Consider the following 8,889-nt stretch of genomic DNA (forward strand, 5'->3'; position numbering starts at 1 on the left):
CAATAAATACCGTATGTGCTACTTAAAAAAAAAAGCCCTGACCTTTATTGAGTGCTCACTATGCACTAGATACTATCTAAACACTTTACACACATTAGCAACTTTCATCCCCAAAACAACACTCTGAGGCATATATGCTGTTAGCCTTATTTTATGGAAAGAAAACGGAAGCTTGGCCATAACCCACAAACGGCAATGGTACAATCTGTCCGCAGAGCTCCCATTCATGGCCAGTACATGGTCAGCCTTCTCTAAATTATGTTGGAGGAATTAAAGTAGGAGAACCCTAAGAGGAAAATATAACCCACGCCAAAGGGTTGAGGACAACTTACAGAACCCATATATATGTAGACACCAAACAGTTAAAATACAGACTTCCACAGGCAGGAGGGAGAACTTCCTGTTACACAGGAAGTACTCCTAGAGGAGTATTTCCGGGCTTGAAGGAAGATTCTTCATGGGGAAACTCAGATTCAGAGCTGCTCTTGTACCATTCAATGAATAACAGCTATTAGTTTTTTCACCTAATCGTTTTGTGGGTCTCTATGAAAATTCAACAAAAATAATTCTTTCAGGTATAATCAGGAAGTACAGAGCGTGGCTGGAGAGCCAGGGCAGTGCAGGAGCAAAGCCCCTTCCTAGCTGGAGTGAAGCCATGTGGTCAGCCAGGGATTCTGTCTGGCTGTCTTGTCTCCTCAAAGCTGGCAGCGTTCTATATATTATTACTCTTACAGAAGACACCGGTCCTTTACAAGCAGTTGGGGATGAGGAGGGATTCTAGTCAAATTAAAGAGTTTGATTAACCAAGTTCTCTTTGAGTTGTTCCGTGGACCAGAGAAGGGCAGTGCATTATTCCTGTAGCTCCCCTGTGAATGTGACTGGGACTTCAAGGTTCCTACATAAAAGTAGTTTCACATGACAAATATTAAGATGATTGAGCTCTCACTGGGTGGAGTTTATTTCACAGTAATATTCCCTTAGGTTCACATAGCACTTAGCTGTTCAAATTATATTCACATGTGTGATTGAACTGATTCTCCCAAAAACCCTGGGAGGTGGGTATTAATTATCTCCATGTCCCAGATGAGGAATTATCCCTTATCACTTGCCTAAGTTCCCACAAAAAGGAAGTGGCAAAGGTGGGGCTGAAATAACTATGTAAACATCTTTTACGCAGAGAAATTTAAGAAGCTATTCTAACTCTTTGCACAGTGGCAGAAGTACAGAATTATAGACAGGCTTCCACGGTGGTCATGTTCCTTGGGTCTCATTTGCAGTGAAGGTCTGGGTTTCTCCTAAGGAATTCAATACTAAAAATGCCTTGAGAGCAGGGTCACCCTCTCTCCCGTGCACCATAAGTTGGGCATGGGAAAGCCTCAGTAATCTGCAGGACACACTGCAGAGGGCTGGCCCAAATGAAACCCTCTCCCTGTCCCCAAGTTTTCTGACAGAGCCCACTGGGAGACATAGGAGCCTCCCCAAATCACCCCCATCCTTTCTTGCTCATATTCCTTAGAATGAACCCCTCTCTGAGTGAACCAGTTCAGGCCAACATGAGCTCAAAGGTCACCAAAGGGCAAAGTGTGTCTTCCCATATTCTGTGCTCTGATCTTGGGCTGTAAATCTCTTTGCCTCTCCATCTAGATACCAGGTCCTGATACCTGTTTATCCCAATATTGCCCCTGCCAGATGTCCCTGAATTCTTGGCATTTCTTTTGGTGCTTGTCAATCTCTGTAGATCCCTGAAACCTCCTCTGTGTTGACATTTGCTAAGTCTCTTACCTAATCCTGCCTTTTGGAGTCAGATGCTTCATAACTTCTCCTCCCTTGTCTGGCTCACCTGTCTCACCACCCACCTCCTTCTTATCTCTTCCACCCATGCCACAGTAGGACACCATCATAGTATCTATTTGCCTTTCATTCACTTCACAAGCAATCACTAAGAAAAACAGGGCACCCTGTTAGGCACTGCTGTAGGACACAATCTTTGGCTCTACCATTAATCAGTAAATTACATGTAACCTGGGTTAAATGATTTCATGTTTATATTCCTGTCTTCCAAATAGACAATATGCTCCTGAGAATAATGATCATGTCTCATATTGTCCCATATTTTTCTCCTACCTTAACCCAACTATGGTGCTCCACACCCAGCCTTCCTCCAGTGCTTTGCCAGAAAAGAGGCCAGCACCCCATCCTGCCTGTTTTTAATATTATGATTTACACTGCTTTTCTCCAATTGTCTACCTGTAAAATAAGCAGATGGCAAGCCTCCTTGCTACTGAGGAAACAAAGGGACTTGCACGCAATCCCACCTGGGAAAGCAGGTGGAAACTTACCTCTCTCATCATCATCCACCCTGCTGCATTATGCCTTCCACAACTGGATTGGATCATGTTTCTTTCCCCTTGAATATCTTCAAGAATTTTCCATTTCTTTGGCTCAGCTTAGCAAAGTATTCAGCACCCTGACATACCAGGTAGTGGCTGAGAATATGGGCGCAGTAGCCAGTCGGCTTGTGTTCATATCCCAGTTTTACCACTGGCTGCTCATGTGACCTTGGGAAAAGCACTTATTTGTTCAGAGTAATGCCTAGCTTATGGGGTTATGGTAAGGATGAAAAAGTTACTAGGAATTCATATATTTTGCTGTGGTTTTACAATACAACCATAAATTCTTTAACCTCCTCTCTTCAAAGGGTGCCTATGAGCACCCTTTACCTGCCCTTGAGCATGGAATGTATTCAGTGACTTCTTCCTAGTGAACAGAAAGTGGTAGAAGTAACAGTGTATGACTTCAAATACTAGGTCAGATAAGGCACTGCTTCCCACCTTACTCCTCTCTGTAGGATCACTCACTCATTCTGGAAGCTGGCTGCCGTGCTGTGAGGATGCTCAAGCAGCCCTATGGCAAGGTCCGTGTGGCAAGGAAATGAACCTGCCAACAGTCACGTGAGTTAGATGTCTTCAAAGTGGATCCTCCAGCCCCAATTAAATCCTTGGCTTAGGCAGCCCTGCAAATCTCATCTGTAAATTCATGAGAGACCCTGACCTAGAACCACCTAGCTAAGCCATTCCTATTTGCTGACCCAGAGAAATTGTATGAGGTAATAAATATTTGTTGCTTTAAACTATAATATTTGGAACAATAAATAACAATACTAGCAATAAATAACAGTTACATATGGGAAGAATTGATATATGTAAAGAGTTAACAAAGAGACTTAAAATAGTGCCTGGCACTTAGAAAGTACTAAGTATTAGTATTTTTTTATGTTACAACCACACTAAGCTATGTACTATCCTCCAAGCTTATCAGATATTTTAGAAATTTGGTAAAAACAATTTGAGGATCAAATAAATGATGATTTTATGGATTATAACCCATTGAATAAAATAGAAATTCACTGTCACCTAAATTCTGAAAAAAAAGAAATCCATGAGTCTGTGTTGATATAAATGAGTGAATGAATGAACAAATGAACAAACAAATAAAGGAAAAGTGAAAGCTCTACCTTGCAGTAGAATTTCAAATAGTAAATGTAGGAGTGATGGGATTATAAAATCATCATTGACAGAACATGATGCTAAAACTGCAGAGTGAAAGTTTGAAGAGGAGCAGAATATTTACATAGTCTCAAAATATTCCCACAAAATTTTATTAAATACTAATTAATTAATGAGTACAAAACACTTGCTAATTAACTATGCAATGGAGAAGCCTGGCAGATACTATCTTAATCAAATGATAAATGTCAATATCACTGATAATGGAATAAATCAATATCATGTGCCTCTTGATAGGATACACTGAGAACTCCCACGGGGCAGAGCCTGTCTTGTGCATCTCTTTATCCCCACAGCACCTTGTGGAGCAGCAGTTCTTACTTCCTGGGCACTGTGTGCCAGACACTGCACCAAGAAGCACAGGACATGTCTCAGCTCATTTGATCTTTACAACAACTCCAGGCTCTGAGACATGGAACAACCTGCTCACGGTCACATGACTGGTGAGAGGCACAGGTAGGATACAAGTCCTGCTCTGTCCATCCCTACACTAGGCTGGCTCCCTTGGGCACTCAACAAATGTCAAATCCAGTCCTTTACGCAGCTCCAGGAGGTTTCTGGGAAATAGAGCAGTTGCCTCCAAGACAGAGCTACATTCTCCTCCCTTCCTCTGATCAGTAATCAGAGGGGTGGAAAATGCTAGATATAGAGTCTAAAGGCTCTATAACTTAGCTCTAGTTCTCATGCACAGGCAACTTACTCATGCTTGCTGGGTCTCCATCCCCACCAACTTTGAACCAAGGCAGTAGTTTTCAGGCTTCTTTTAGCAGCCAAATTTTTTCAAGGAAATACTTTTTCACAAAACCTCAATATATGATAGCAGCATTATTTGCAATAGCCAAAAGGTGAAAACAACCCAATGCCTGTGGACCAATGAATGGATAAACAAAATATGTGTTACACAAATGATGGAATATTACTCAGCTTTAAAGAGGAAGGAAATTCTGACCCATGCTGCAACGTGGATGAACCCTGTAGACATTATATTAAGTGAAATAAGTGAGAGACAAAGGGACAAATACCGTTTGGTTCCACTTATGTAAGGTCCCTAGAGTAGTCAAATTCATAAAGACAAAAGTAGAATGGTGGCTGTCAGGGACTGGGGGAGAGGGAAATGGGGAATTAGTGTTTAATGGGGACAGACTTTCAGTTTGGGAAGATGGAAATTTTCAGCGAATAATAGATGGAGGTGATGGTCACGTGAGAGTGTGAATGTTTTTAATACCAATGAACTGTGTATTTGAAAATGGTTGAAGTGGTAAATTCTATGCATATTTTACCACAATTAAAGAAATAAACATCTCAGGATATGCAATAGATAAAGTTAAAATTGAGAATGGGGTATTAACATGTTTCCTTAACACCCACTCGCTCCACCACACGTCACTGCAAAGAATTCTTCTCCCTGAGGAACACAGGGACTATTTCAATCCCAGTATTTGGGGCTCTGGGAGCAGAGCCTGTCCGTGGAGCTGCTGCCTATCATTTCAAATCCCTCTGTTGCCCTTGCAGGCCACTGTGGTGAAGCCCATGGGATAAACCAGAGTTAGGACAACCCTTCCCCATGGGGACAAGGGCTCCAGGACTATCTGGCAGGTGGGAGTATACACGGGGGAAGCTGGCTTTGGCAAGTGGGCAAAACTAGGAAGTATGAGCAGTACAACCTGGTGGCACAGGCTGGACTTGTCCATGGCTTCCTGTCCAGATACTGGGCAAGTCGATTAACCTCTCTGAGCCTCCGTTTCTGCTTCTGTAGAAGGGAATGATAAGAGGAGTGTCTATCTCATAGAATATGTTGAAGATTAAATGAGATAATGTACATGGAAGTGTCTGGTGTCTGGCACAGTGTGAAATGAATCAAAGTGTTGTGAAGAACCCCACAACAATGACCTGTAGTGGTCAAGGGCTGGGCTGTGGAGGCAGGTCAAATTTCAGTCCCAGCTCTGCCACTTATTAGCTGCATGATTTTGAGACAATTACTTACCTGATCTGTCCTTCACTTTCCTCATCTATAAAGAGAGTGAGACATAAAAAGTGGGTGCGTATTTTAGGAAGACTAAATAAATGCGCCAACAGAGGTAAGGTTCTCAGACCAGTGCCTTGCACAGTGAAAGTATTCAATAAACGTGAACCATTACTATTAGCACTGCCTGCCCCAGGCCTGTCTGCCCAAGCTGCCTAAGGCAGCAGCCCTGGCTGAGACAGTGGGATGGAGCCCACATGACAAGGTCTTGTCTGTTGGAACCAAACCCAGATTAGAGCCAGCCAAACTGAACACGGGCCGGGCACCTGCTCCCAAGCCCAGCACCCCCACTCTAAGGGGACAGGACACTTTCAACCAGCTACTCCAGGCAGAGGCAACAGGGCCTGGGGGCCTCCTCAAGGGCAGGTCAGCTGGGGCAGCAGCTCAGAAGGAAATAAGATTGTCTTCCAATCTTTCCTTAAAAACAAGCAAAGGGTGTGGGCCCCTCCTGGGCCTAATATTTGCTCTGTTTACAGTCTGGACCAAAAGTATTTTGAAAATGAGGCTGCCTCTTTGCTTTCCCCTTGGTCTCCACCTGTGGCTCACCACTGAAGCCAGCAGACTGAATTTAGGCTGCTCTGCTGCTCAGGCATAGCTGGAAGGCTGCTAGTTGCAAAGCACAGAGGGCAGGGGCAGTAGGGGGGTCTGGGGAGGTCACAGGGAAAAGGAGGCTCACCCCCACTAAAGGGCTTCTGAAGACTGCTGCACTCCTGGCCATCGGCCTGGCCTGAATGACTGCAAGGGTCTTTGCTGCATACCTCCAGCAAGCCCCCTGGGACAGGTTGTGGACCAGGGCCTGTGCCTTAGCCAGGCTGGGATGAGTCAGAGACCCCGGGATCCCAAGAGTGGGAAACACTCATAGGAAACTCTGACATTCCCAGTGGAAACCCTTATTGTTACCACTGGGGTAGACTCAGCTCAACTCTTTGCAGATGAGGAAGTTGGGGCCCACTGTTTCCATTTAATGTGCACCTACTATGCCATGATTATATGAAGCGCCTTGATGGGGCATCTCCTTTAATTCCCACCAGCAACCATAGCTTCTATGTTATTTTAAGTTACATAGCTGGTGAATGGCTTGTCAGGACTTGAGACCAGGCTGATCTTTTTCAGGACCCCATGTATTTAAACACCATAATCTACCATACAAATTGGGGAAATGAATTGCTCAAGACTGCCAGTACTCATGCTGGTACTGAGCTTGGGCCCAAATCCCTGACACCCAGAACAGTTTGCACACACACACACACACACACACACACACACACACACACACACACAGACACACACACGCACAGTTATTCTCAAAAATACCTCTCATGGAGACATTAGGTATGGCAACTGCTAAGCTTCTCCTTGGTAGTTGAGCACTATCACCTTTCTTGCTACACAAGAAAGTATGTCACATAAATGTCACAGTCACTCTGTACTCCAGTTGGTCTATAGTATTATCAGTGTCCACAATATTCATTCTGTACCTGTTAACTGATTTCCCTGTGATCCTCATAGAAACCCTCCTTTTACAGACAACAAAACAGATAAAGTTCCACGCTTGGTAAATATCCACATGGAGGTTCCCTGTGGTTCCAGATCCAGTGCCCAGCCATGCCTGATTCCCTGTGCAGTCTCTGGCCCACAGGCCTGGCCTCCTGGTGAGAGGAGTCCCATGGTCCCCTCAGTTTTGGAACCGGCCCTGGGGCTCCCCTTGGGGGATTCAGAGACAAGCTGGGGTTAGCGAGGGTGGAAGGCCAGGCTTTGGATCCAGAGACGCCCCTAGGGTCCGGGTTGCCTGCCAGTTCCCAGTGCCATGTTCCAAGGGAGAACGGCCCCCAGCAGAGGAGTATCCTCCTAAGGTCTTCTCCTGCCGGGAAAGGAGGGTCGTGCCATCTGGGAAGGGGCCATGCTGGGATGAGGCACCCACCACGATAGCCAGCATATCAGGCAGCCATGGAGTCCTTCCTGGGGAAGGCTCCAGCACGATTCCAGAGAGCAGGCTGAGGTTTATGAGCCCCTTTCCTGTCCTCTGGCTTCTCCTCAACTCCCCACCTCCACCATCCCTCTGAGACAAACCCTACCCCAGGCATCTTTCTGCCCTCCCTGTTCTTTCACATTTTCTGATTCCTCTCCTGTATCTTCTGTCTTTTCTGCTGCAAAGATGCCACCTCATGGGCTTGGCCCTTTTCAGGGCTCTGATCATGTCACTCCTCCTGCTTAAAACATGTATGTGGCTGCCCTCAGTTCTCAGGATGAAAAGCCAAGGGCCTTACCAGAGCCTTCAGACCCTGCATGTGTTTGTGCTGATAACCTTTCCAGTGCCTCTCCAACCCTGCGTCAGTCACTGGCCATTTTTCAGTCCCTCCATCCCAGAACTTTTACACATGCCATTCGCTTGGTCTGGCATGCTCCTTACCTGGTTAATCTATCAAGTCATCATTCCTCCTTCCCTGAATGCTCAGTTTCAGTCCGATCCTTTGTTAAATGCTCTTACAAATCTTAATTCTGCTCCTTCGAAGTCTTACCTCAGGTTGTAATTATTATCCCATATATGTGATTATCTGATTAATAAGGAAGAAAACCCTCATGAGAATGGGCACTGTTATCTTTTTTCACTTCTCACTGCATCCCCACCACTAAGTACATGTTGAATGAATGAATGAATGAACAAATCTCTACCTACTGCCTAAGGCCAAGTCTAGACTCTTCTGTGCAGCAGTCTCCAATGACGGCTGCCCATCTTCCAGCTCTCAAATGGCTGCTCTATGGCCTCGCTCAGCAGGCTTCTTATCTTCCTCTGAAGGCCACAGAGCCCACTAGGCTGTGAGCTCCATGACGGCCCGCAGGCACTGTGTCTGTCTACTTCACCTCTGTAACCCTAGTACCTAGCATTTTGGACCCAACTTGTGATTCAATAAATATTTGTTGAATGAATGACTTCCCATCCTTAGAGCCATCTGTGCCAGAATGTGAGATGGTCCCACAAATTTTGTTCCCCCTTTCATCCACAGGGACAGAGTGTGAACTGGGGTCACAGCTGCCCCAGACAGAAATTTCCCAGCTTTCCTTGCAGCTAAAGGTGACACTGTGACTAAGTGGGGTGTGAGTGGATACCATGGGACCCAGCAACAGCAAGTAGGTGAATACAACATCCTAGAAAATGGCAAAGCCATAATATGGAAGGAAACCAGGTTCCCAAATGACCGGATGGAGCAGAGCCTCTCTGACAGCTGGAGCCAGTGGGGCTCTTATGTGAGAGAAATCAATGGGCATCGTATTTAATCATAATACATTTGGGCATCTCTA

At 45.3% G+C, this 8,889-nt stretch overlaps 1 protein-coding gene across 5 annotated transcripts in view; it reads right to left on the bottom strand.

Moving 5' to 3' along the window:
• SRGAP3 (SLIT-ROBO Rho GTPase activating protein 3) overlaps window positions 1-8,889 on the bottom strand; it is a 256,455-nt gene that overhangs the window by 168,885 nt on the left and 78,681 nt on the right. The gene's annotated exons all lie outside the window — the stretch shown is intronic.

The sequence above is a fragment of the Manis javanica genome, chromosome 3 (genome assembly GCF_040802235.1).
Source record: "Manis javanica isolate MJ-LG chromosome 3, MJ_LKY, whole genome shotgun sequence".
NCBI lineage: Eukaryota > Metazoa > Chordata > Mammalia > Pholidota > Manidae > Manis > Manis javanica.